Source organism: Rattus norvegicus, chromosome 3 (assembly GCF_036323735.1).
Source record: "Rattus norvegicus strain BN/NHsdMcwi chromosome 3, GRCr8, whole genome shotgun sequence".
NCBI classification, from domain to species: domain Eukaryota; kingdom Metazoa; phylum Chordata; class Mammalia; order Rodentia; family Muridae; genus Rattus; species Rattus norvegicus.
In genome coordinates, this window is record NC_086021.1 from 77,924,201 (window position 1) to 77,951,686 (window position 27,486).

The 27,486-nt window shown below is 45.0% G+C and overlaps 1 long non-coding RNA gene and 1 pseudogene across 1 annotated transcript; both read right to left on the reverse strand.

Moving 5' to 3' along the window:
* Positions 1-364: 364 nt before the first annotated feature.
* Dctd-ps1 (dCMP deaminase, pseudogene 1) lies at positions 365-3,983 on the reverse strand (annotated as a pseudogene).
* A 17,685-nt stretch (positions 3,984-21,668) lies between these two features.
* LOC134486381 (uncharacterized) lies at positions 21,669-22,415 on the reverse strand. Its single transcript, XR_010065227.1, has 2 exons — positions 22,176-22,415; positions 21,669-21,930 (listed from the first exon to the last, which is right to left on the reverse strand). It is a non-coding gene; the product is annotated as an uncharacterized LOC134486381 (long non-coding RNA).
* Between the last annotated feature and the right edge of the window lie 5,071 nt (positions 22,416-27,486).

A 27,486-nucleotide genomic window follows, 5' to 3' on the forward strand; every position in this document is an offset into this window, starting at 1 on the left:
AACAAGAAGCAATTATTTATATGTCCTTCTAGCCCGTGTAGCGGCAAGGAGCGGCTGCTGAAATTCTGTAGATGACAGAACTGACACTCCGGTACAGCCACCCTCACTGCAGAAATGGAGAGACATTCACCCCAGCTCCGTGGGCAGTCCCTTAGTTTCCAAATCAAACTAAATCAACAGCTAAAACCGATGTAGATCCATGTGACGGTAGAGAAGATTCGAAGTTTCATATTCTTTAGACACCTATGTGTGCTGTGCTATTAAAAAGTCATGAGAGACTTCAAGATGAAAGTTGGGGAGCCCCTTGGGTGCGTGTGCAGGGTGGGGTGGGGGGTCAGCTTCAGGGGCTTTAATGAGACGAAACTCATTGCCAAGGCTTCTGACTCGGTTGGCTATTAATCAAATCAGAGTCAACGACAATCTTGGTGTGAATTTTCTGAACGTAACCCCAGCCAATTTAAACAGGAGCCTAGCGGCCACTGTCTCCTTGCTGTCGTGGAATTTATCCAACATGAAAATAACTCGTTTATACCTGCCTGGATGATGACTGGATTCATTACATGGAAACAAGGCAACATTCATACTGCAGCCCTTTACATCAGCAGAATTCTTGTTCATGATGGCGTTCAGCTGGCCATGGTGCACATAAGGATATTTAGTATCCGACTTATTTTCTTCTGTTCTTCTCCAAGGCAACAGGTCATCGCCGCACCCATTTGGGATTCCATTGTACCTGATCCCAACCATCTTGCTTTCTGTATTCACGATGCAGGCTCTCACCTGGGAACTTGGGTCCTAGCTTCTTTGTGCCAACAAAAAGGCTCCTGCCATGAAATACTCCGGTCACCCCAGATAGTCATCCTGTTATTTTGCAAGAAATGTCACTCATGTTGTGTGTAGAAGTCATATGCCACATCTGCTACGCCTGGGTGCAGACTATATTCTCAGTGTCCACCCCACACTGCCGCCGCTCTGCGCCGGAAGGAAGTCCAGGAAAAATTTTTATGTTTTAGTGTTTAATGATGTTTTCATTTTGCACAGGGACCTGCAAATCAGAGAGCTAACCTTGATCTCTAAGATACCCTCTTGAATTGAAAGCCATGTTAATATTGGGGGACCATCCGGCACACCAGGGAGGGCACTCTGAGCTGAAATCAAAAGGACATAGACACAGTCCCTAGGCAAGAAGTCAGGCAGGCCTTCCTGTCCAATAGAAAGGATTTGAACATAGGGACTGATGGATTAATGAAGTAGACTTAGCAGCTTCTACCTAAGATTGGAACAGACTAAGGACACATGTCTGTGCTCCTGAAGACTTAGAGGGATCAACCAGGCTTCTTTGACCACCCCCGCCCCCATATTGCTCTCACTTCCCCAGTCAGAGCTGACTAGTGTTTGGTAGCAAGAGGTCTGGGTCAAGCCTAGGAGATCTCAGCATTTGAAAGGTGGGAGGGGCCATCCTAGACAACATAGCTTTCATCCTCTTCATAGAGTCTCTGATTCTATAATTGAGCAGGAGAGGAAACTGACCTGGTCCGCATTTTCTTTCAGGGTATGTGACACTAGACAAGTCACCTGTCCCTTCCACTCTTCTATTTTCTTCACTTCAGATAGTGGCTGTTGGATCTGAAGTCTCCCAGGACTGGTCCCCTTCTGAGAGCTGGCATTTGAGTGTGTTTCATTGACCCCAAGCATTGACTCCAGGTGACATGGGGTAGAGCTGCTTCAGTCAAGCCTTCTCTCAGGAAGCAGAAGCAGCAGCAGCAGCAGCAGCAGCAGCAGCAGCAGCAGCAGCAGCAGCAGCAGCAGCAGCAGCACAACATGCTCAAAGCCTTGACAGGGCTGCCTCAGGGAAACACCAGTCTCAGTCCAAGTCATTTGGCAGGATCTTGTCTATGCTTTGGGGAAGTCTCTATGACTGAGCAATGACACACCTGCCCTTGCAAACATCACAGCCTAAAAGGAGAGTAAGTTTTACGTAGATGGTATTTAAATGTATAAATGTTCTTAGTCAACAGGAGAATAGCAAACCATTAACCAATTCCCACAGGGAATGAGGTGGTTATCGTGACATGGTCAGATATTAGAGCAGTAGGGGTGTTCTGGTGGTCTCTGTAAGAAACCAAATAATGAGCTTTTTGTTTGGTGTGCCCCTGATGTGCTGTGGTGAGGACAGTCCAGGATCTGGGAGATTTTTGTAACTGGCTAATTTTTAAAATATAAGAAGAAGAAGAAGAAGAAGAAGAAGAAGAAGAAGAAGAAGAAGAAGAAGAAGAGGAGGAGGAGGAGGAGGAGGAGGAGGAGGAGGAGGAGGAGGAGGAGGAGGAGGAGGAGGAGGAGGAGGAGGAGGAGGAGGAGGAGGAGGAGGAGGAGGAGGAGGAGGAGGAGAGGAGGAGGAGGAGGAGGAGGAAGAGGAGGAGGAGGAGGAGGAGGAAGAGGAGGAAGAGGAAGAAGAGGAGGAAGAGGAGGAGGAGGAAGAGGAGGAAGAGGAAGAAGAGGAGGAGGAGAAAGAGTGTTTCTATTTCCATGTCTCCTTGTTCCTAGAACAAACGTCATGGGTGAGCTTTCTTGCAGGGGGAAATGGTCCTTTTTCTCCACAAAGCTCTCTCGATGAGTGTGCTCACATTGGTTTAATTTCCTGTGCACCATCCTTGGCTCTTTCTGCTGTGAAGGATTGACAATGAACCAAATTCGGTAACTCTATAAAAGCAAGCTAATAAATCAACGAACAAGCACACAAAAGTGCTATACTCTCAAAGCCACAATCAAGTACCTAAGTGGCATTGAGTGTCTATTGCGTCAAGTATTATGAATCGAAAAAGACTACTGAGGGCCTGAAGAGATGGCTCAGTGGTTAAGAACACTGAATGCTCTTAGAGGTCCTGAGTTCAATTCCCAGCAACCACACAGTGGCTCATAAACCTTTTTGTAATGGGATCCGATGCCCTCTTCTGGTGTGTCTGAAGATATCTACAGCATATGCCATATACGTAAAATAAGCAAATAATTCTTTAAAGAACACTATTGAGTTGCATGAGTATTGGCAGAACAGTTTCCTTCCTATGTAAATAGTTTTCTATTTGGATGAATGTGAAAAGAGATTGGTCTCTCTCAGGAGGAAAGACGCAAGCATGGTGTGCAATGTGCTGTGTTAAGAGGGTGGTGTCAAGTGTTGAAGCCTGAGGTTCTAAACCAGGCTCTGATAATTATTAACCATAGACCTTGGACCGTGTCCCCCTCATACAGCACTTGTGAGTTTGAAATGAGTTGATGTGTGCACTCAAAGCTTGAATGTAGTCATTACTTAATAAATACCAGCAGCAGCATTGCTATTTTATACGGGGAGGAAAAAAATGGAGTAGAAATTCAGAGACAACAGAGAGAAAGAAAGGATTTCTTAAAGTTGCGGCGAAGATCTAGGACAGAGTAAGATTCAGGAGAAGTGTACCTATGGTTTTGTTTACTAAAATCTAACATTCATTTCAAACTCTGAGGTCTTCCTCGGCCTAACTGTCCAGTTCCCCGAAGGCTCCACTTTACGATTGCAATTACGGTCAAGTTGGTACTAAGCCAGTCAAACGAGCCTGGCCCTCCAGTCGTACAGTACATTTCAATGTCATGTTCTCCCCTGCCCCCGCCCCCAATCCTTTAATTTATGGTATCTAATGTGTGCTCTGGATTCTCTATTAATTTGGCTCAGTTAAACCCTTTTAAAAAGTTTTAAGCCCTTCTCATATATTGGCTGTATCCACCAGCTAGGGCGACTGGAAGGTGGAGGACAGCCAAGAGGGGGTGCTTCAGAATAGTGGGCCTTTATTCCTTTTGTCATATTTTGATCCCTTTAAAATTGCTAACTTGCATTTAAGTCCCTAAGAGCCATGAACATTATGTCGGACAGTGGCGGGGACTTGTGAAAAGGCCCCACAGAAGCGCCTGAAACCTTCGGGCTCTTGAACCTTTTTGCATCCTGAGACATCTGACATGCTTTGTGAGAGGCAGCCACCTGCAGGAGTTCGAAAATAGATGCTTCCAGCAAACAGAGAGCTCTCAGAAGTGATGTGTTAATATCATGCTCGTAACTACTTGACCTCTGACCTAAGTAGCAGTAGCAAGCTGACTCAAGCTGCAGTAAAAGAATTGGAGCTGTCATTCATATATTTGGGGCCACAACTGAGAAGAGGGGAGGGAAAAGACAACTACAGATTTTTTTTAATGGATCAGTTTGACAGATTGTCTACCCAACTGAAGTTCATCGAGTAATTAGTTAATCTCCGGGTTTACTTTTTATGAGTGTGTCAGCCTAGACACTCTCCTCTCTCTCCCTCTCTCTCCCTCTCTCTCCCTTCCCCCTCTCTCCCCCCTCTCTCTCCCCTCTCTGTTCCTCCCTCTCTCTGTCCCTCCTCCCCCTCTCTCTCCCTCCCTCCCCCTCCCCTCTCTCCCTCTCTCCCTCTCTCTCCCTCCCCCTCTCTCCCCCTCTCTGTTCCTTCCTCTCTCTGTCCCTCCTCCCCCTCTCTCCCTCCTCCCCCTCTTCCCCTCCTCCCCCTCCCCCCTCTTTTTATCAGCTTAGATTTTCAACAGTTTACTTACTGTTTGGGTGTGGTAGGAAGCCAGTAATGGATCAGGAGTAAGGAAAATGTGTATCTCAGTGATTTTGTTTATGGAGAGTTTTCAAAGCATGGAATAAAATACATAGAAATAAATACTGGTTCTTTCAAAAAAATGCTTAGAAGCCCTGGGAGAAGGGAAAAAAACCTCCAACATAATATAATGGAAACTTCATCAGAGCTAAAAAATTATAGCTCTACAATTCAAGATAAATCAGTAACATCCACTGATCAAACCAGGGCTCCCTATAAGGGGGTCACATCCTAGCTGCTTGCCTCCCATTAGACAAGGCTTTATTCTCATTCTCTCTCTCTCTCTCTCTCTCTCTCTCTCTCTCTCTCTCTCTCTCTCTCCCCTTCTCCCCCACCCCCCAAACTGTCAACACTGCAAAGCCAATCCAGCTGTGAAGAAGGCAGCTGTGTGATATTCTGCCTCCCACTTCGTTGTCAGCCAAATTGTCTGCTCAGTGCCCCCACCCCCCTCCGACCCTGTTGCCGTGCGGCTGCAGGGATAGAATCAAGCAATGGCTGGGAATGCTTTTGCCAGTTAACTCTGTGTTTCTCAGGCTTTCTCTCTCCTAGACTCCTTATCTCATCTTTCTTCTCCATGTACTCCGGTGTCTTCCTTTTCTTTTCCTTTTTAGAGAAAGATCATGTGCACGAGACCATGCTGGTTCCTGGTGCTTTCCTTAAACTCTAGTCATAAGCATGATTCCACAGCTCATGGCCTCCCTCTCTTCCCCTATGTCTTCTCCTCCTTTTCCTTCTTGGTTGATGGCTATGTAGTATCCCTACACAGACTGCCTCCACTTCGCCGTTTTTGGACTTAGCCATAAGCAATAGTACTGTGAATATCTCTGCACACATCCCCATCTTCATTTTTGACTATTTTCATCAGGAAGATTGTAAGTGGCACTGCTGACAAAATGGCCATCTACTTTCTAAAGGCTTCTCATGAATAGTTCAAAATAGCTTTCCTTTCAAGATCTATGAGTGTGTGTCAGTCTAAGCCATTTTTAGTGGCTGAGCTACATGAGAGAGAAATGTTTCCTTTTCCCTCAGGGATAATGTGGAAACCATTGCACATTTTCGGGCCCTGTGTCCCAGTTGTGTCTGCTACAGTTTTGGAGTCATGGTGTCCCTGTCTGAGGACTCTAAGGCACTGGCTGGGATTCTGTCTCAGGACTTGGGACACTAGCAGATTCTCCAGGCATGCCTCAGGCCAAGAAGCAAATAGGTATTGGTGGAAATTGTGAGCACGCAGCAGGAGGGGAGGGTTAGCATTCAAGGTTCATCCTCTGAGACAATGGCTGGGAGTAGGGGATCAGGCCAGCTTCCTTAATCAATCAAGCTTCTCACCAAAGGCCCTGGGGAGAGAGAGGATGTTAGTGGAGACTGAGATCATTTTGAGGGAGGATTTGAGAAGGGCCAGTGGAAGGGAACAAAATCCTTAGCAGGACTCCAAAGGACTGGCACAAAGCTTGCTGGCTGAGGACCTAAGGATTGTTTGAGTTTTCAGTTTCCACGCATTTAAGTACCTCCAATTATACCGACGATATTGACAGTTCTCATTTCAGGCACAGGGGTGTGACCATGTGCAAATGTGTTTGTAATACAGGCCACATCCTAAACATCATCTGTGCAAACTATGTGATTTCATTAGATAAGAAATGCATGACTTCCTTTCTAGAGAACCTTGAGACACTGGAGACAATCGTACAATTATCTTTAATCACGACCACCTAATGTACCCTCACTGCCTGTGCTATCAACTTGCTGTGTAAACTTGCATAGAGCCTGCCTTATATTTACATTCATGCCTATGCCTGACTAAAATGTATAAAATAATAATCAGTGTGGCCACACTTTTATTGATATGCCATGGTGTGTGCATTGTCTTGTAACTTTTGGGGGAGGACACACATTAAAATATTTAAAAATAGAGATAAATCTCAATTCCTAGTCAAATATAAGTTCCTTGTCAGTCATTCCAGTAGGAGTTCACTGCACTTTCTGGTGGCTTGTTCTCTCATAGTTTGAAGGGAAGGGCATCTCCAGCAGTGGGTTTGTACCCGCTCTGCATCCCCACTGGCTTGTCAGCATTGAATGTTACCATAGAATCTGAGAGCCAGAAAGATTTCCTGTTAACTCTCTGGCACGGCACATTTATGTATTGGCTGTGAAAATAGATCAGAGGCCTGATTTCAGGTCTTACCTATCACCTTGGTCTTGGTTCGTGTGATCCTTAGTTAGGGGTGATCATTTCCGAATAGATTCTAGAAAATTCCATGCAAGTGACTTAAACCAAAAGCATTCCTAGTAGCAACTTTGCTCATGGACAATCTCTGACAATCTCTTTCACCAAGATTTTGGCTTTGGGAGAAAAGCTTTAAAAAAAAAAAAAAATCTAAGCCAAGCAGGAACACGGAAGGAATCGAATGGAGGAAGAGTGCCAGCCTTGGGTTTGACTTCCTGATTCTTCAGGTGAGATGAGGCCTCTGCTTTACCTCTCAGGACCCCTCAGTGAGCAGGGCTTTTATTTAAGGCTGGCCATTTGAAGGTCAGCTCCCACCTTTTACTTTTCTTATGATGTCAGAGGCAGAAAGAGCACAGCTTGCCTCTTGAATTTCAGGTGCAGGACCATTTCAGAAATAAGCAAAGAGAAAAGAAAAGGAAACAAGAAAGAAGAAAAGAGGGAAAAAAAACCCTTTGGCTCACAAAGTAAGAATCTTTGAAATGAAAGTTGTGCAGACAGTAAATATGGAGGCACACAATACATCCAGCGCTGCAATTGAGAACACAGACCACTGCCGCTCTGCTACAGAAAGCCAAGAGATGCTATGTTCCTTAATTAAAACGGAGCTCAAGAGTCGGTGGGAGGCACCTGCACAGCCCCTACCTGAAGACGCCAATATACAGAGAAACTTCCAGCCGGGGGATTCACACAGAGGACGTGTGCGCAATTGTAAGTTTCTTTCAAACTTGGCCTCTGTCTGTCATACCTATGTAGTTACAAAATCAAAGGGGATAATAAAGTTCAATTGTATATTCACAGTTTGATAGTTCTATTGATAGGTCTCTCACACACAAAAACGCCATTTCGGGAAACTGAATCTGTATCCCTCCATGAAAAGCTCTGAAAGGCTCTCCTGGACAGCCCGTCCCCGCCCAGCAATCCCTCCAAATCTCAGCCTATGAAGTGTCCCCAGCGAGGTTCAAAGGTGTCAAATTGGGTCTCCTCTCCCCAGGTTCTGCCTGTGGTTTTAAAATATCCCTCTGATGGCGTGAGGGGAAGGAAAACACCCAGAGCAAGACACAACTGAATTAAAATCCAGCTCCCGAGTAGAGAGCCATTAACCCAACCATCGCCACAGCACCGAGGGGAGGACAGGACTCCTTGTGAGGTACCAGGCAGGGTTAGGCTGAGAGCCACCCTCCTTCCTGCCCAACACTCTTGCCTCGGGAACCAAGACCCTGCCAACTCTGAAGGGTTTTCTCATTTTAAAAACATCAATGTATTTTGCTACTACAGAAATATTCTTCAGAGGCACTAGAAAATCAGCACGCAGGTGCCTCCAATTTTTTTTGTTTTTTGAGATTTTTCTTGGAAAAGAGGAGTGGGTGTTTGACTAGATTCAAAACCAGGCAGTCTGTTCTTGTGACAGTGTATGGGACTAGGCTTATGGCAGAGTGGAGTGCATCTGAATGAAAAAAAAATTAAATGGAGGAACTGGGCGGGGGGCTGGGGGGAAACAGGTGCTCTTTTATTAAGGCTAAATTCCATATTTACCAAACTGATTTGCATGAGGCATGTTTTCAATGAAAATATTGCTACTCATTTTGCTGCATTTGTGCAACAGAAACCTAAGGACGGAGCAGCAGAGGAGGGGCGTGGCTCTCAAGCTGGATTCTTGTACCTTTCCCTCAGCCCACAGTAGACGCCACAGTCTAGAAGCTCGCTCTCCGACGTGCTGCTCCCTCAGCCAGGAAGGCAGGACTTTGAGACTCTTGTGACCCCAAGACATAGCCTCTGGGTCACGTAGACGTGTACATGAGGGTGGTAGTCTGTCTAACCCCAACTCTTGAAGGGCCAAGGCAGGAGAATAGTGAGTTTTAGGCCGAGAAAAGCTAGAAGGGAAAAGAAGTGTGAACAGCCGTTTGTTCTGGGAATCCTTACCAATAAAATGGCTCAAGAAAAGCATCCACGTCAAGTCCATGTCTCAGTGATCAAAGCTAGTGGAGATCGTTATTGACTGCATTTCTCTCATCTTAAACTTTATTCTTGACCCCCCTCTCCATGTAATCCACAATGAAACAGGGCTGTCAACTATGTGGCATTGCGCTGCAATCTAAAATCGATCCTATAAAGAAATCATCCCCATTTTATAGATAGCATAATGGAGGCAGAGAGAAACGGGGAACCTGCCGTGTACTAGCGAGCGGCTAGCATTGAGCAGAAAGTCTATGTCTGGGCAGATAAGTCCAGGGTCTGAGTAACCTCACAACTATGCACCCACTGTTCACAGCACACTCGTGGTGACACAAGTGCCGGAGAAGTAAACACGAAGCAGAGGTGGGACAAGGCTGGGAGAAGAAGTGGCCCATGGAAGGTCCTAGAGCCATGCTCCAGACGGCCATGTTAACACCTAGGGTTGCCTATAGGGAGAAAGGCGGAGAGCTGACTCTATGAGCAAGGCCGGTCACTTGAGTATCTACTATTTCTGTTACCCCCAGCAGCAGACTGAACCTTCTAGTACTGGTTTAAGGCAATTCTCCAAAGGAGAGAAGAGTTCTGAGCTCACTGTGGAGCTCCTAACACTACCTGTGAATTTGTTCCACAAAAAGGTTCTTTTAGAGGCATTTATCAGGGGCAGGAGAGATGGCTCAGTAGTTAAGAGCAGGGGCTGCTCTTCCAGAGGCCTTGAGTTCAATTTCCGGCAACCACGTGGTGGCTCACGACCATCTGCTACTCCAGTTCTAGGGAGCTTCTAGATATCCTAAGACACCAGGCATGTGCCTGATGATCAGACCTACATGTAAGCAAAAACAGAGCATAATTCCAAAATATCTCCCTCCCTCCCTCCCTCTCTCTCTCTTTCTCTCTCTCTCTCTCTCTCTCTCTCTCTCTCTCTCTCTCTCTCTCTCTTTCTCTCTCTCCCTCCCCAGTTCCTTCTTTTGTTTTCTTTCTTTTTTGGAGACAAACTCAAAACCAGTCCAGGCCTCTTGCAGGATTTGGAGTCAGGTCACAAGTTTCTCCCCTTAAAGGTGTAGAGGTTCTAGGCAGAGCCTCAAGGGTCAAAGTAAGTTGGTGCCATCACAGACAGCAAATATGGTAGTAACTCCTGGCAGCCTGGGGGGAACACACTGGTGTTCTCCACAGTCTTGAGACTATTGGCATGGGATCTGGTATGACTATCTGGGGCCAAAGAGAAGCAGGATTTTCCCACTGCTCAACTGATCTGAGACAGACAGCCATCTTTTCTTTCCAAGCCACCGAACCAACTTATTTACTATCTGGTCTTCTTTTGTAGCTGTGCTACCCTATGCTGGGAGCCATGTTAGTGTAAAACTGAACGTGAGCAGAGTAGACTGAGCAGAGAATGTAAGACCTCCTCACAAGGGTTCTACCACTCTCAAATGCTCTTGGGTCATCATGAATTTGTCCTTTGAGACTTCAATACTGGATCTGGGATTCCCTGAGGGAAACTGTTAGGATGCTATACATGCACGAATGGTGTTGAGTGAATATTTTCAGAGGAGATTCTTAAACAAACTTCTACTTGTTAGGGCACCAATGACAGAGCAAAGAACCAATTCTATTCGTGTCTAAACTGTTGAAACAATGGGTTTTAAGTAAGTTTTCTTGCAGGAGGTTGGTGAGGAGTTACTTATGGACTCCTGAGCTAATTAAGGGCAACTACACTACTGAAGAAAAACAAACAAACAAAAGAACCTCCCTCAGCAATTGTTAACTGTGCACAAATCCTTAAGTGTTGAGGCCTTGTGAGCCCCCTACTGGATGAGGGAAAGATAATCGACCCTATCTCCTGGTTGTTTCCTTGAGAGCATCAAGACTGCTGACAGTTCAATAGGACAACAGTCGGGTCACTGCCAGAGGATGACATTCCAGGGGAAACGGTCTTCCTCATGAGGGAGAACCAAGCAGACTAATCAGGGTTTCGCTGGATGAGTGGCATGTGCCTGTGGTCCTAGAACTTGGAAGGCTGGGGCGGGAGGATTGCTGCAGCCTCGTGTCACTTGTGCTACATAGGGAGGATTTACAGCCTAACTTGGACTGTGGAGTGAGACCTTGTTTCAAAACAAACAAACAAAAAACACATTTTCTAGCTGTCTGCATCCTGTGACAAGCAATTTTGATTCTCCACAAAAATCCATGAATCTTGACAAAGCAGGCCTTCAAAGGTCCCTTGGGGATAGACAATTCTTAAAGTCCTTAAAGACACCTCCCTTCGAGACGTCCCGCTTTTATGATATATACAGCTCAGGTTGCAACCTGTTGTCATGGTTATCATTTCATCTACCTGTTTCTAAGTGGGAACTGATGGGTAGAAGCTTCCGTCCGTGTTCGCATGAAGTAACTGAAGAATGATGCAGTTTAAACATCTCCTTCTAACTCGCTCCAGAGCTTGTCACCCTAAACAAGTGTTAGTGTCTTTGCATTTGTTCTTTAAGGACATAGACTTTGGGCTGGAGAGATGGTTAAGAGCATTGGCTGCTCTCCCAGAAGTCCTGAGTCAAATCTCAGCAACCACAGTGATGAGATCCGATGCCCTCTTCTGGTGTGTATGAAGACAGCTACAGTGTACTCATATACATAAAATAAATAAATCTTTTATTTAAAAAAAAAAAACAACATAGACTTTGAACTCTGGAGTTGGTGCTCAAATCCCAGCTCTGCAATGGAGGAGCTATATGGCCTTGAGTAAGTTATCTAGCCTCTCGGGGCCTTGGGTTCTCTATGGCCAAAACTGGGGTATTAATAGCAATGTATTCTGGATGGTTTAATGACTGATCCATTAATATGAAGGATTTGGAACCCTGCCTGTAAAATAAATAGTAAAATTTCAGTTCAACATCTAATTACTGATTTTGTCAATTTTTCTAGAAGCCGTTCTGCTCTTAGCAGTTGAAAATTACTCCATCATATGGAAGCACACGAGCGTTTAGCTGATAGTTTATTGGTTTATTGGTTTATTAATTTGGATTGTTCCCAGTCACTTGCTGATAAAAACAAGACTGTATCATCCACCACCAAGCATAAATCCCGGAACATGAAGAATTCCAGATAATAAAATTGCTAAGTCTAGTCCTTTACCATAAGTTACTATTTCTTTGGGATAGCATTTCATTCTTATCTCAGATTGGCCTGGAAGTCATAGCACATACAGTATAGCCTCAAACTTACTTAAGGCAATCCTCTTGTCTCAGCCTTTCAAATATTTCAAGTATGGGATTGGGGTCATGAGCTACCATGCTCGGCTTCATCCTTAAATTTTTGACAAACATTGACAAAGTTCTAGACACCCCTCCCCCCTTTTTATATGTCTCCTTGGTGGCAGCATGCTGGATTCCTGCCTGTCACTCTCAGATCGTCACCAGTCTGAAAGTGAGAGTGGTTAGACATTTGTATTTGGTTTTCAAATACAGTCCTCATTTTTTTTATAAGGTTGTTGGCCTTTTTCTCATTTAACCTTCTGCTATTGTTTTTTGCTTTGTTTGTTCTTGTTCTTGTTTTTAACCAGAGATCCCCCAGTTCCACACTAAGCTGACTGTGAATGATTAGAGGTGCCTCCTGATTGATCTCACTTAAAGTCTCATTAGCTTGTGTGAAAAGGTGTTCACGATGGTAATTTTATTCGAAATATTGAACAGAACAAATTTTGATTGCTGCAAAGACCCGTTAACACTCACGCAAGCTTATGTGCAGTGCTGGGAGAGTTTATTGCATCATAAAAATGTTACCTTACACTTGTGCTGGTGAGTATTGAAATTTTTATGAGCTCTTTCTAACTAAAGTTACCAATAAATAATACTCAAATCTTGACTGGACTAATCCTAGATTGATGTGACTTATTTGATAAATCAACACCATAAAGAGACTCACGGCTGAGTGGTCAGTCTGTTCAAGGAGGAAGGCAAACTCTAACTCTGCATTACTAAGTCAGAATCCAAGATGAAGAGTGGATGGTACTTGACCTTCTGAGAGTGGCCGTTGTAGGAGAAGAGACAGCAGTGAGCTCTCCTTCCTGTAGTGTGGCTCTCAAGTCATCTCTCACCTGGGACACAGAGCTTGAAACTTCATCATCATAAGGGTTTCCTGTGGTCTCTGATTCACACTCAGAGTTCCTGTTCCTCTCCAAAGAGGCTAGGAACCTTCCAGAAAGAGTTACAGCCAGCATCGAACCATTACAGCCATGGGGTTAAGCACCCTGATGCACACTGCAAAGATCCTCAGAATTATTGACACTTTCACTTTATAGATAGAAAATTGAAATTCGGGGAGTTGAATTAACTTTGCAAAACTCCACAGTGGGCAAGTAGTGAGAAGATCAAGGTTCTCGTGGGAGAAGTCCCTACTCTTTCTTCCTTGCTCTTCATGTGTCTCTGCAGGAGTTTGAAGATTAAGCACACAATCCCCCCTCAGCCCGCTGAAGTCCAGGACGACAGACATGCTTCACCATGCCTGCTTTCCCTACTCTTCATCGCTCATCATTGCCCACTAGAAGTCTCTGTGCCCTCAACACTTAAATTTTGAAGTTCCTCCTCATACAGAAGAGGTAAAATGATCTTGTGGAGCAAGAAGATTCAAGTCTGAGCATGCAGCTCAGTAGGACAGCCCTGCCTAGCACGTCTGAGGCCCTTCGTTAGACCCCAGCACTGCAAAAGTCTCAGAGAGTTCAAAAGTCAAAAGCTCTAGGCTGTCCCTGACTTTGAAATCCTATACCAGCTAGCATCCTTTCCTTCTCTTTCACTGTGAGTGTATGTACACGTTTGTGTGTACGTAGGTGTGCATTAACAATCATGGGGAGGGCAGAAGTCAATCTTAAGTATCATTCTTCAAGATCTATCCATTATGTTTTGCAGACGGGGTCCAAGATGACTAGCCAGTGAGTCTCAGGGATCCCCTATCTCTGCCTCCTGAACTCTGGGATTATGTGGGATTATTCTGGGGGTGAAACTTGGGTCCTCATGCTTTTGTGGCCTGAGCCAGTCCCTCAGTCAGTTTCTTTAGCAACATCCTCTGCTTAAGAAATAGAAATACTGCTTTGTGTTATTGGTAAAACTTTGAATAAGTGTATATGTGAGTGTGTATAAATATAATTCAGCTAGCTGAAAATATGTCTGGCAGTGGGATCAACCTTAGGCCTGGTTGCGAACTCCTTAAACCATCTCAGAGCACCACAGGGCACCAGAGGAGGGTCTTGTCTAACCTTTCCCAACAACTTATGTGATGGACGATGAGGTCCCATGATCAGACATTGTAACATGAGACAGATCAATTAGACAGTGGTCACCTTGTTAACAAAGTAATGTGTAAGAATTATCATCATTAAAAGAAAAATCCGAACCTAGTGGATAAAATGACAGCTCCGGGGCTCCTGACCCCTAATCCCAGCAATCCTTGTGACTGTATAAACAATTGGTAGCAGGCTATCACCTCAGTTGTTTTTCCTGACTTACACACCCCCCCACTGTTTTTACATAGATGATTGTAGGTTAGTAGTTCTTGTTCCACTTTCTAAATCTTTAAGAAGGCAGTGGAAGCTAAGGGTCTTTTCCTCTTCCCCAAAATATGTGTGCACATTCAGGGATGTCCTTAAGCCATTTAAAAGTCACAGGCTACTGTATGTGAATTCCAGACCAAGAAGCCTGGACTATGGGTCTCCAGTCCAAAAAAGCTACACTTTGTTTCTCTCCACTCTCCTTATCCACTTTCCCTGAGTCCTTCCGCCTAAAGAAGCCATCTCTGCCTTGGCCTTATACATCCCTGCATCATGAAACTCATAGTCAAAAAATCATTCTCCTTCCACTCTCCACAGTGGTCCCCAGCGGCAAATTCTGTCTTGTCTTTTAGCTACTTCTTCAAAGGAAGGAGTTCTTTAGAACTCCCACCATGATTCTGCATAATACTCATAACTGGCTTGTTGGAAACGCTCTGTTCAGTATGTACAAGCAGAAAATGCCTTCAGCTTTCTCCAGACATGGGCTTCAAAATGTTCTACCACTGAGGCATATCCCAATACTTTCAGGATGAAAGTCCCCCTCAGCATCATTTTAGAACTAGATCTCTACAACTCTTTCAACACATCCCATTCAGAGCTTCACCCTTTTGTCTGTGCAGGTCTGACCTCTAACAGAGGAATGAACAGTGACAAAGACAGAGATGGCCTATTGTTAATGTAACTTTTATCCTCTTGAGGTAATTGTCACCCTAGAGATTTACTTTCTCAGTCTGCTAAACTAGACCTAGTCCTGGAAGCTTCTGGCCTCAGTACAAATCTAAGCCTCTTAGACTTGCTGCTAAATAAGCTCACCCCTTCCTAGTTCTTTCTGATCTTTGGCTGGCTGGTTCAACTCAGCTGTTCAGGCATAAACTCTTCTCCAAGCTGACTGATTCAATATGGCTTCTCTCTCTCTCAGTCTCTTCTTAATTGCTCTGCTTGGCCTCATACCAACTTTGGTAATATGCTCTAATCTTCTGGCTCCTTCTCATTCTCTGGCTTGTTCTGTCTTCTTGTGTTTCTAGCTTGTTCTCACTGTAACCCATCTCTCTATAACTGTCCCAGTAAAACTGCTTCACTGAATCTCTCTCTGTACTGCCCCTTACGTAGCTTCCCTTTCTTCTCTCTTCTCCTGAGAGTTGAACGAACCTATTTTATAAAATCTTTCTCTGGTTCATCACTTTGTCTGCCACTCAATTAGATGTCACTTTCAAACTTGCATGTTTCCTTTTGCAAACTAATTTTACCTTCATTGTTTGGGATTAAAGGTGTGAACTAAGGGTGTGTCTGTATCCCAGCCAGAGGGATTAAGGCTGTTTGTGAACTAGAAACGTGGTTTTCCAGTAAATAACACAACCTTAGCATGATAAAATATCCTGCAACAGGCTATATATCTTAGTCAAACTCCAGAGGACATCAGGACAACTCCCTCCCTTGCAGTAAAAAACTCATTCTCTGTCCACTGCCTTGTTGGGCTGCAGAGCCCAGAATCCCCTGGTAGTTAACTCCATTCCATTCATCCAGGAATCCCTTCTGCGCTCCCCAGGGCTAGGTGCTGAGCACAGACCTGACTGGTATTCAGCTGAAGCTTCATACTATCCAAATATCTGAGAGACTTCTTTGCCCTGGACACACAGCATTTGGTTATAGAGGAACTTTTATTCAGCAACATGGTTTCTCTGGCAAGGATCACATTCAAAGACCTAGGTCTGTGTGACCCAGCTGGAATGTAGTCACATCACATACCTTTAATCCCTCTAGCTAGCATGTTGACATGCTCTTAGCACACACCTTTAATCCCTAACAATGACGGTAAAGTTAGTTTATAGACAGAAGCAGCCATGTTTGAAAGTGACATCTAATTGAGTGGCAAAGTGATGAATCAGAGAAAGATTTAACAGAATGAGTCAGAGATAGGATAAACCCAAGTCTCTGGAGAACAGTAGAAGAAAGAGAACTAACTTAAGAGAGCAGCAGCAGTAGTAGTAGTAGTAGTAGTAGTAGTAGTAGTAGTAGTAGTAGTAGCAGCAGCAGCAGCAGCAGCAGGAGGAGAGAGAGAGAGAGAGAGAGAGAGAGAGAGAGAGAGAGAGAGAGAGAGATATGCAGTTTTATCAGGACAGATTTACAGAGACAAGTTGTAGGTGAAGACAGAATGAACCAGAGCTTGGATATGACTCTTATCTCACATCCCATCATGTGAGGAAATAAAACTAACACATTTGGGAATCAGAAACAGACATATTTCTGTGAGTTCAAGGCCAGCCTGGTCTATATAGGCAATTCCAGACCAGCCCCCCACCAAAAAAAATCCCAAGAATCTCCTCTTGTCTCTGGTACTGCAAACTATTGGCCATCCAGTCTGTCATTGTGATAGTCCATATATAACTATCCTTCATTAGAAGTGCTCAAATGTGCATACTGTTTTGAACTCTGAATGCAGGAAGGCTACCCTTCCCCATTGTCCTTTGGACTACTGAGAGAAGCCACCTGCAGAAAAGTTCACTAACCATACAAGGCCATGTCATTGAATCCGGCCTAAGTCTATCCTCTTTCATGTGGACAAAAGGCGTTCCCGAGAACACACAGGTGGGAGTCTGTGGTGAGGCTTTGGTAACCAAGGCAGGCATGTGGTGGGAAAGAGCGAGCCCATTTCTGCGTTGCTTATTGATATCTTCTGAGTTCCATTTCTGGGTCATCAGGAAATGCTGGGGGCTCCACTTGCCATTCAATCACCCATGAATTTCCCAATAATTGCTTTTATTAAACACCAAAATGTGGAGGTATAGAGAGTGGATGGGGCCTGAGTAAATGTGTCTTTTAACATGGGAGTCCAAAGGCCAGGAACCCAAGGAACAATTGGCAAAGCCAACGTGACTCAGGCTCAAGGGAAATGGTAAAGCTTTGCTCTGGAGTCCTCGTATGAGAGGTTACGAACCACTGATTAATATGTGCAAAGACCAGGGGCTGCAGCGTCTCTGGATGCTTGCTTACAGCCTGAGGCTGCTTGCCTATAGAGAGGCCTCTTACTGAAACGAGCTAGCCCCTTCCTCTGTGCTGTAACATCCTGGGATTGCAGGTTGCAATAGTAGCATTTATAGAACCCAACCTGAGTTCAGTGTCTGTGTGTCTGTCCTTTCCTCACTACCTCACTGCCCTTAACCAGCATTCCAGGACCCATCCTGGATCGGACTCAGGCATGGGGCAAATACTTTTAGAGGAAATACACATGCCACCGTTTCCCCAGCATTGCCCAACTTTCATTCACACACTAGAATGTGTACTTGGTTTTGACTTTGCTATTAAGCTGCACCCTACTGTAGTCTCGTGCCCTATGAAAGCCACTGGCCTGGTTATGGCTCCAGTGTTTCACCCTCTGCCCTGTTTCACCACCTTCCCTATTAACTTGAGCCTTCCACTTGCTTCCATTTCACTCCCACACTGTTTGCCCTTGACCAGGAAGGTATTGTCTTCTCCAGATGGGTTTTCCTCCGAGCCCACATCCTCCCATCCTCCCTCTCCAAGACTTATCTTCCCATTGCAGCTGAATTACATTCAGTGTAAGCATTTGCCCTGTTGATTGAGACATAAAGAGATGTTGCTTTCTAGCTCTCAAAAAGCAGAAAGCCAGCATGAAAGCTATTTCTTCTCCTCTGCTCTCACTTGGGACACTGAGTGGTGATTATAATTACTTTATCACACAATAGGATGGATTATTATTGCAGGATAAAATGTTCCAAAGGAGTAGTTATATCCATCAAAGCATCCTTTACCCACATTTGCGAACTTAAATGAAGAATTGTTAACAACATATTCTCTCTCGTTTGTCAAGTGTCCTCTATGACTTCCCATAGTTTCACATTCTGAAAGGAAATTAAGGTGAAATTGTCTGAACTACCCATCTCTGGAACCAGACCACATCATTCCATACACATCCCAGTCCTTCTCTGTACTGGGACTGTCGGCACCACCCAGATCCTCTCTCAGTGAAGAACCTTGGGCTGTGGGGCACAGGAATGGGGTCTGTAAAAAGTTTGATGGAATTATAGGATTTCCCTGGGAAAGACAAAGTTCCCAGTGCCTGGGAGTCTAAGAATTCCATTTCCCTTAGCCCCAGCATGTATGGGGGAGGGGAGTGGGGTCAGAGAAGCCTCCTGAAGAACACAGGGTGGGGAAGCATCTCGTGTGACAGCAAGATCAGAAGGTGAGGCAACCAGGGCCTTTCAGCTTAGGAAAACCGGGAGCCATGCACTGAGCTGGGGGAAGGAATCAGAATCCTGAGGCTGATGCAGATATGGGGACAGGACACCACAGTGTGTGGTGGCATTCCCTGGATTAGATGATATCCGGGAATCCCTGGGAGTCTTTGAGAGGAAATGTGGGGAGGAGGAATGTGGCTGACATGAACAAGGGAGACTCTGGGGTGATCCTCTGCTAGTACAGGGTGAGTTGAAGTCAAGAATGATCAGAGGCAGAAGATTGGTCTATGACTTCAGCACCATAGTGGTTAGAACGGAGTCTGACTGTCACTGTAGTATGCAGGTCGCAGTTCTCCCACAGTACCTTCCTTTCCCATGCAGACAGGGCCAACTCCAGTCCTAGGACAAAAGAACTGGCTCAGGGAAAGGGTATAGAACAAACAGCCAAAGCCAATCAAATTCTGAGCAGGGAGCAAGCAGGTTAGAAACTTTGTCACTGACACCATGGAGGTCAGAGGGACATTCCCTGCGGTCTCCAGTCCTGGGGAGGTACCTCTATGGCAGACGGAAGTAAGACCAACCCACAGGTTGAGGGGTATTCATGAACCAGAAACAGAGAGACAGGGACATGTTGAAATCAGACAGCCTCAAACCTCACGTGAGTTTCTGAGGCCAGAGACCATCTCAGTTTTCTGTTAGGCCTGTGAGAAAATTACAAAACCTACAGTTGAAAGGCTCTGAGTTAATGTAGCTTTTTTTCTTTTTAAAGCCTCAATAGTATCTGCAAGGAATGGAGAAAATCAGAAATCAAACAACACCAAGAATTTTGTCCTGGGGCAGCCAGATTCGAGAATCACTGTGACCAAGCAGCAGAGACACCAGAGTTCTCCATGACTAAATGCAGAGGGACAGAGGGGCCGTCACAGTAGCAAAATAGCTGCTTTCATACGTAATATGTTCATGTTTTACATAGTTTTAGTGAATTAATTTCCCACAGACCAGGATCACACAGTTACATCTATCCCATCATGAAATGCTATCCCTAATTCAGAGAGGAGAGAGAGAGAGGAGACACACACACACACACACACACACACACACACACACACACACACAGAGAGAGAGAGAGAGAGAGAGAGAGAGAGAGAGAGAGAGAGAGAGAGAGAGAGAGAGAGAGATTGGTTAAGGGTGAAGGGAACCAAGGGGGACAAGGTGTGGGTGTGCAAAGTGTGACCCTTGCATCTTGGGTCCCCTACAGGATAAAATAGATCTTGGCCTCATTGGAAGACTTCAGGGCACTGTGTAATTTGTCGTCCCAGAATACAGGTGTTTGCTTTGATTTGGGGGTGCAATCAGCATTTGAGTTGGGTCAGAAGAGAAGGAGAGAAGCCATGAGATGTTACCCAGCACCTCCAGGAAGCTCCCCAGGCCGAAGAGGACTATGACCATCCTGCCGAGACACAGGTCTACTCCTGTCATTCCGAGTGTGGCTAAAATCTTCCCCGTCTTGAACTTGAGCAAGTGTCCAACTTAGTTGCACCCAATCTAAGGAGGTGGCTGTGAGCACGTGGGGTTTTTGAAGCCTGTCTGGAGAAGCTGTTGCAGGCAGCTTCTGCCTCCTTCCTGCAACCCTGACCCTGGTCCTGTCAACGGCCAGGGAAGCAGAGTGACGACTGTTCCAAGGTCACCATGCTGTGGGAAACCCAAAGTAGCCCACAGCATCACACAGAGAAACTTAAGAACATAAGACTTGCAAGAGAGGAATATCTGTCCCCCCTGCCTGCTTTAGAGACCTCACAGGAGGAGGGTGGCTTGATCCTAGCTGCACCTCCAGACAAAGCTTCCTCATCAAACCCTTCCCAAACTCCCAATCCACAGAAAGGGAGCCAAGGCACCACGGTGCATGCCTAGTGCCCTAGCAGCCGAGGGAAGAGGATCACATCATGAGTTCAAGGCCCACCTGCATTAAGCAGCAAGACCACGTCTCAAAAAAATGAAACCAAAGCAAAATTAAAGAAACCATGAGATGGCTTGTTCTTCATTAGCAATGGCCTGGACAGGCTATGCAGTCTTGGGGAGGAGGAATGTGGCTTGCTATGGGATCTTTGGATAGTCTGGGAAATTTGTCAGACCCCAGATCTATTTTGCCAATTCCTGAGCAAACCTTTTCTCAGTGTAATTGACTTCACCTGCTTCAAAGAGCCAATGCTTAGACTTATCTACCCCGGACACTTTGAGACACCCGTATTCAGCCCTCTGCTTCCACAAAGGGAAATAAAGGCTAGATTTCCACTGGAAGATATATCTCTGTGCAATTAGCAGAACTCAAATTCTAATGTAAATCGCTTGCATTTGGTTTTAATCATTTCTCTAATGGAGAGAGAGAAGAAAATAAATTATGTATTATGCTAGCCTTAACCACGAGAAGTGTAAAACAGTCATATATATACCAATGCGAGGCTTGTTATGGTCTTAATTTTCCAATAACAATGAAAAATTTTTGACAGTGCACAGATTAGGTGCTGGATAAATGTTCCGGGGAGATTACATTATGTAGCTTTTGTAACTCAATGTGGTGGAATATTGCATTTTCTGGCCACTGAAAATAGAGTGGAATGCAGTTATTAGGATCACTGCAATATCTATATGCATGTTCTCAAATATAAATGGCGTGCTATAAACATAAATCACCCAACTGCGGTATGATTATGTTGGAATAATACAGCGGAGACACAAATGAAGAGAAATGCCTTCGAACTGCTTTCCCTGCTAGGAGATTGGAACCTCTGGCACGAAGACCAGAATTATAATTGGAAAACTGAGTAAATACTGTGGCGGTAGTTTTAACCCGAGAAAAGCACCAATTTCTTCTAAAGTGAAATTGAAGCTGCACGGTCCTATTTATCTCACCAGGCACTTCCTCCGCACTGTATAAAATAGCCAGATCACTGACGGGAATGAGTTAAGATGGCAGCTGCAATCGGTGGTAACATTTGAATCTGGCAAGGCGGTTAAAAATAAGAAGAAGCAATGGGTTGTGTGTGTGTGTGTGTGTGTGTGTGTGTGTGTGTGTGTGTGTGTGTGTGTGTGTCTGAAAGGTTTCAAGTAAGAGGCAAAATACAGGGGTCTTTTAATGTTTCATTATCTCCTTCAGCCCTCGGGAAAAGCAGAGGCAGTTGTGAAAAAGACAAATTTTGTGCATTTTGCGAAGTGAGCGAACTCCCTGGCTGCCACCACGTCCCAGCTGTCAGACTCTGCCCATACCACACACCGGGTTGGAAGGCGTGGAAATTGCTTCTTGTCCGGAAGGGCCTGATTCCAATAAGACTATTTACGGTGTTGCCAAAGCACTGTGGTATTTTACCACAGAGGCCAGCAATGGAAATCCTAGACGGGGGAGGCAAGGAAAGAGGAATGACACAGAGTGCAGGGGAGGATATCAAAGTCATTTCTTTGGTAGCCTTCTTTATCTTATTGTTAAACAAACCAGTCTCACGTACGAGACCCATGACCACCCTTCAGGTTTCTGGACCTATCGAGCTAGCCCTTCTTACCAGCTGCACCCTTTCCCACCTTCAAATGTGACTGCAGTAAAGCTGATAAGGAAGTTCCCACAGTTTCTTCTTACTTACTCCAGGCATCGTTCTGGCACTGTGACAAATACCGAAAGTAAATCAACTGAAAAAGGAGGAGGGTTTATTCCGTCGTTACAGCCTCAGAGGTCTCCATGCGTGGTTGCTCAACTCCATCACTTTGAGTTGTGACAAGGCAGGTCACCATGGCAATGGGTACGCAATAGAGCATATTTTTTTCCTTTAACATCCTTTTTCCCTTAGTAACTCTTGTCTCTCTCCCTTCTGCAGCAGCTGTCAAGAACGTGCCCTTTTACCCTGGATGAGGCATGGGCCCCTCAGCCAGCCTTCAGTGTGACCCGGAGACCCACAGCTGGAAATGTATTCATTGGACATTTTGGAAGCAGCAAAAACAAATATTCAAAAACTCCCAAAAATAACCAAAATCACCAAGACTCCAAGTTTGAGATGCCACAAACTGTCCCCATCCTGTTCCTAGGTCTCGTACACTCAGGATCATCCACAGCTTCCCCGGGAAAGTGACAGGTTCCTATAAGTGGACTGTGAAGCCTGAACTTGGAAAGGAGAACCGTGGGAGAGCAGACACCAGGGAGCAAACGCCAGCTGGCCACAGCTCCGAGGGCCTTCACGTGGGCCAACAATGCCATGCTTTCAAGCCACAAGGTTTGTCCTTCCTCTTGTGAGAAAACCAAGTATATGACTCAAGAAAACACTTTAGGCACTGAGGAAAATATGAGTTATATCAACAAATGAGCAAGGAAATGAAAGCAAAGCCAGAAGGTATAGAAACTTCTAGAAGGCTGCTTAGACAACCACACAAAAATCCTTCAAAAATCTGTACAGTAAAAATCTGTTACCGGGGCTACCCACTTCTAGGGATGTCCCTGAAGCAAGCGATTGGGGACATTTTAAAAATACTTAGCTTAAAGTGTAGGTGTCCTATCAGTGTTTGTGATGACACACACATTAAACTTCACGTTCAATTAAACTAGATGTTTAATAACTGGAGATCATTTAAGAAGTTCTGGTCTGTACAAATAGTTGGGTCCTAGACAACCTAGGAAGTTATACATATAAGTCATACATTTGCTGATGTCACAGTACTTTGTTATTTTATAGTGAAAATGGCATATTATGAAAAACAGGTTAGGATCAGAAACAGCCAAGCAGTAGCCAAAATATACAGAAATGATATTCAAGATTTTGTGTGAACATTAATCCACAAAGAGTAGTGATCTCCCAAAGCAGAAACAACCAAAGGGCCTTACTACTTCCTAAAGTTCCGCCCTGGGAGTTTCTGGTCTTTGTACTCAAGGACTAGGTGCTCAGTCAGAGACAGATGAATTCTTGCATTGCAGAGGTGGACAAGAACAGAGACTGTACTCGATTTACAGGACAGGGCATCTGAAAGGACAGAAGGGCAAAAACAGGAACCTGCAGGGGGTCACCGTTGTCTTCAGTATCCACATGAGGAAACTGTCTGAGATCAGGGCAAGAGCCTCTCACAGAGATTACAAGAAAGCACTGAGGCATGCTCAGAGCCAGGGGCACTGGATTTCCCCCCGCACTATGCTGTAAGCATGAAGCACACACAGGCTTTGGGTATAGAGAACAAAAGGGCCTTGCTTCAGGAAAAGAGAAAGACTAGCCCCACATCACACACTGCTCTAACTCTGATCTTACAACTTGTAAGAGCTAGTGCTTACAAGATCGACCTGTTTGGAAGTAACATCATAATCATAGCTCTGTAACCATGCATGCATCACAATCGAAGCCCTGTAGAACCCACAGGATTCCATAAAGGAGACCTCGGAGACACACTGACTCCTTCTGCCATTTGAGGGGCGGTAAGAGGTACCACTGGGCAGTGGGTGTGTCAGCCTCTTGATATCAGTCTTCCCGGCCTCGGAACCATAAGAAATAAATTTCTGTCGTTCATATGCTTCTCAGCGTGTGGCACGCTGTTACAGCTGCCTGAGTGGACAAACACACTCCATGTTTACAAGGCTCCCATCTGTGCTTGAGAAAACTTGGCCAGGGGCTGCTGGACGGTGGTGTGAGGACTTCTGGGAGGTTGATAGTGCTGTTCAGTGAAGGTGTGATCTTACTCATTTCCTGTCCTCTTGTTCCCAAGGTTATTGAGAGGGCTCCATTGAAATCATGGGGTAGCATGGCAGAACTCCCTCGTTCTCCCTGAATTCCTTGCAATTTCTGCTTCACAGATATGGGGTTTAGGCCATAAACACTCAGGAATTTTATACGTTTGAAGGAGCTTCATGAAATGCTACATCTTATCTCTGATCATGATTATTCTTTGTTCCGAAATCTCCATTGCTCGACAGTAAATATAAGTCACCTTCCATCAAAATGTTAGCACTTAGTGTCTAATTCTAATGGCATGGGTGTAGCGTCCAGAAGCCTCTAACTCTTTTGTGCTTTTGTTTACTTATTTCAAAATGTACTTAATTCATCATTTTGGTCATCAATCTGGTCTCTTGGGAAGGCTTTGAACTTCCTCTATAGCAGAATATGAGCCAAACCGATGTTCTCTTTGGCTTCTAACTCTGAATTCTGGAACAGCAGGCTTGTGCCACAACGCCCAGCTAAGTGTTTGCTTCCAATTAGCATAGCCTGATGCTATGGTCTGGATATTGTTTGAATGTGCCCACGAAGGCTTCATGTGTTCAAATTTAATCCTCTTTGTGAGGTACTGAGAGGGTGGAAGTGTAATTCACCATGAGACTTTACATAGTGTTGGAGACTAGGATTAGATAAGGTCCTCAGAGGGGGAAAAGTGGGGGAGGGTGGAGAAAGAGGGGGAGGAGTAGGGACAGGGCAGGGGAGGAGGGTGAAGAAATAAATACACCCTGGAACTTGGGTCTTTTACTGTCTGTGCCTTACACCTCCTCAGAGGTCCACCATCAAGAAAGCCCTCTCGAGTTATGACTTGCATGTGTGTGTGTGTGGGGGGGGGATGTTGCTTGGTTTTTGTTTTGTTTTTTTGAGACAGTTTCTCTGTGTAATAGTCCTGGCTGTCCTGGCACCCACTTAGTAGACCAGGCAGGCCTTGAACTCACAGAGATCCACCTGCCTCTGCCTCCCAAGAACTGGGCTTAAAGGCCCGTGCCACTACTCCCGGCTTCCATCCCCTGTTGTTAGTAGTCCTCCCTTTCCTCCTCTTACATTCACTGCTACACTGTGTTTGTATAAACTGCCAAGTATCTTTTTTCCCTCTTGTGTAGGCCTTTGGACAGAATTCTGGGTATATTGTGTCACCGAGACTGGTCTTTCTCATCTTTGTGTAAATGCATATTTCTATCATGAATAATTCTCTCCCAGCAGCTAACTCAGATGCAGACACCCACAACAAAGAAATAGATGGAGCACGGGGACTCTTATGGAAGAATAGGAGGAAGGATTGAAGCCTAGGAGGCGATAGGAACTCCACAAGGGTCAACTAACCTAGACCCTCAGGACTCTCAGAGAAGGAACCACTGATCAAGGAGCACACACCGGCTGGACCTAGGCCTCCCCACACATATGTAGCAGATGTGCAGCTTGGTCTTCATGTGGATCCCAAACAACTTGAATGGGGGGTGGGGTGGGCTATCCCGAGAGCTGTTGCCTCTGTGTGGAATTCTTCTAGCTGGGCTGCCTTGTCTGTCTTCAGTGGGAGAGGAAGTGCCTACCATTACAGAGACTTGATGTGCCAGGGTGGAGAGGATACCCAGGGGACCTCCACCCATTCAGAGGAGAAGGGAATGGGGGTGAAGAATTATGGGAGGAGTGACAGGGAGGGGGCAGTGAGCGGGATGTAAAGTGAAGAAGTGAAAAAGAAAACTCCTTTTGCTTGAAGGGTTTGTAAAGCACCTTTTAATAGTCTGCCAACCATGGACTCTTGGGTGTGGGGTCTTTCTTATGGCTGCACAGACTTTGGAGTGGCACTTCTCTCAGAGTTGACAGACTGCTCTCTGGAGCTTTCTGCAGGCGAGCCTCCTTCCCTTGGTCTCTCTCTGTAACTTGTCTCTATCCGCCTTTTTTCTAGCTTCCTTTAAGATTTTCTTCTCTGTCATTGGTTTTTAACAAAATGGCGTACCTTGGTGGAGTTTTCTTCTTGTTTCTTTGAGTGCTTGGGTTCCACTGAGTTTCTTGCTTCTCTATGTTAATACGTTTCATAAAGCCTGGGACATCTAAATATGATTGATGATTGATTCGAGTTCTTCTCTTAGAGATCCTGATTGCTCAGAGTTGACTTAAAGCCACTGAAACTGTCCACATTTCAATTTTTTTAATTCAATTTTCTTTTCACTGTTTTGTTTTTGATACTTTTAATACTGATGTATTTAGTTTTAATTTATTTTCATGAACACCAACTCTCATGACTGGAACTCAGTAGTGAGTAGGACAGTTTTGAGAAAGTGAAACAAGAGAAGGACAGCTGCATAGTGACCTTAGTCTACCAGCAAATGGTTTATGCAGAGGAAAACTGAGCCTGAAGGAAGCTTCTAGAAATAAGTGAATTTAGTGTGGCCTCAAAATTAGAGACCTATATACAAGAACAGGATTTCTGTACACTAGCCAAGAACAATGAGAAATTTAAAGTGTATTTTGAAATTGAGAATTTTCAATGCAAACTGTTAGGAATATCCTAAAGGCCAACTAGACAAAAGTAAAAAAAACCTACATACTAAAACCTATGAAATCAGGCCTGGGGAGGGGGAAGGTACTTTCTGTGTAAGTACAAGGGCCTCAGTTTGAATCCTCAGGACATGTAAAAGCACATGCATCTGTAACCTGCACTCCTATGGGGACAAAGTTGGAAAACCCCAGGAGATTGTGGACTAGCTGGTCGGCTCACACAGTGGAAGAGAACAGTAAACAGTAGGTTGGGGAATGAGACCCGACACCTGGGTTATCCTCTGACCTTGATGTGGGTGCCGTGACAAACACATAGATGCACAGGCACACATACATGCACACATCATGCGCGCACACAGACACTGAGACATTGAGAGAAATGTTGTATTCATGAGTCAGAACACTCAGTCATCGCGATGTCCATGCTTTTAAAACTTACCTGAAGTTTCGAAATAATCCTAGCCCAAATTCCATAGTTTCTTTTTAAAATAGAAATTGACAGTCTGATTCAGAGTTCATATGTGGAGTGCAAATCCAGTGGAAATCAGCAGAGCTGGAGGCTTGCGTTGCTTGACTTATATGGTGTTGGACCAGAAGGGATTCAGTCAAAAAGATCAGCACAACAGAATAATGGTTCCCAAAATAGAGCAACACACAGCCACAACCGATTCTTTTTTAAAGTCGACATTTTCCAACAAAGTGGCTCTCCTGA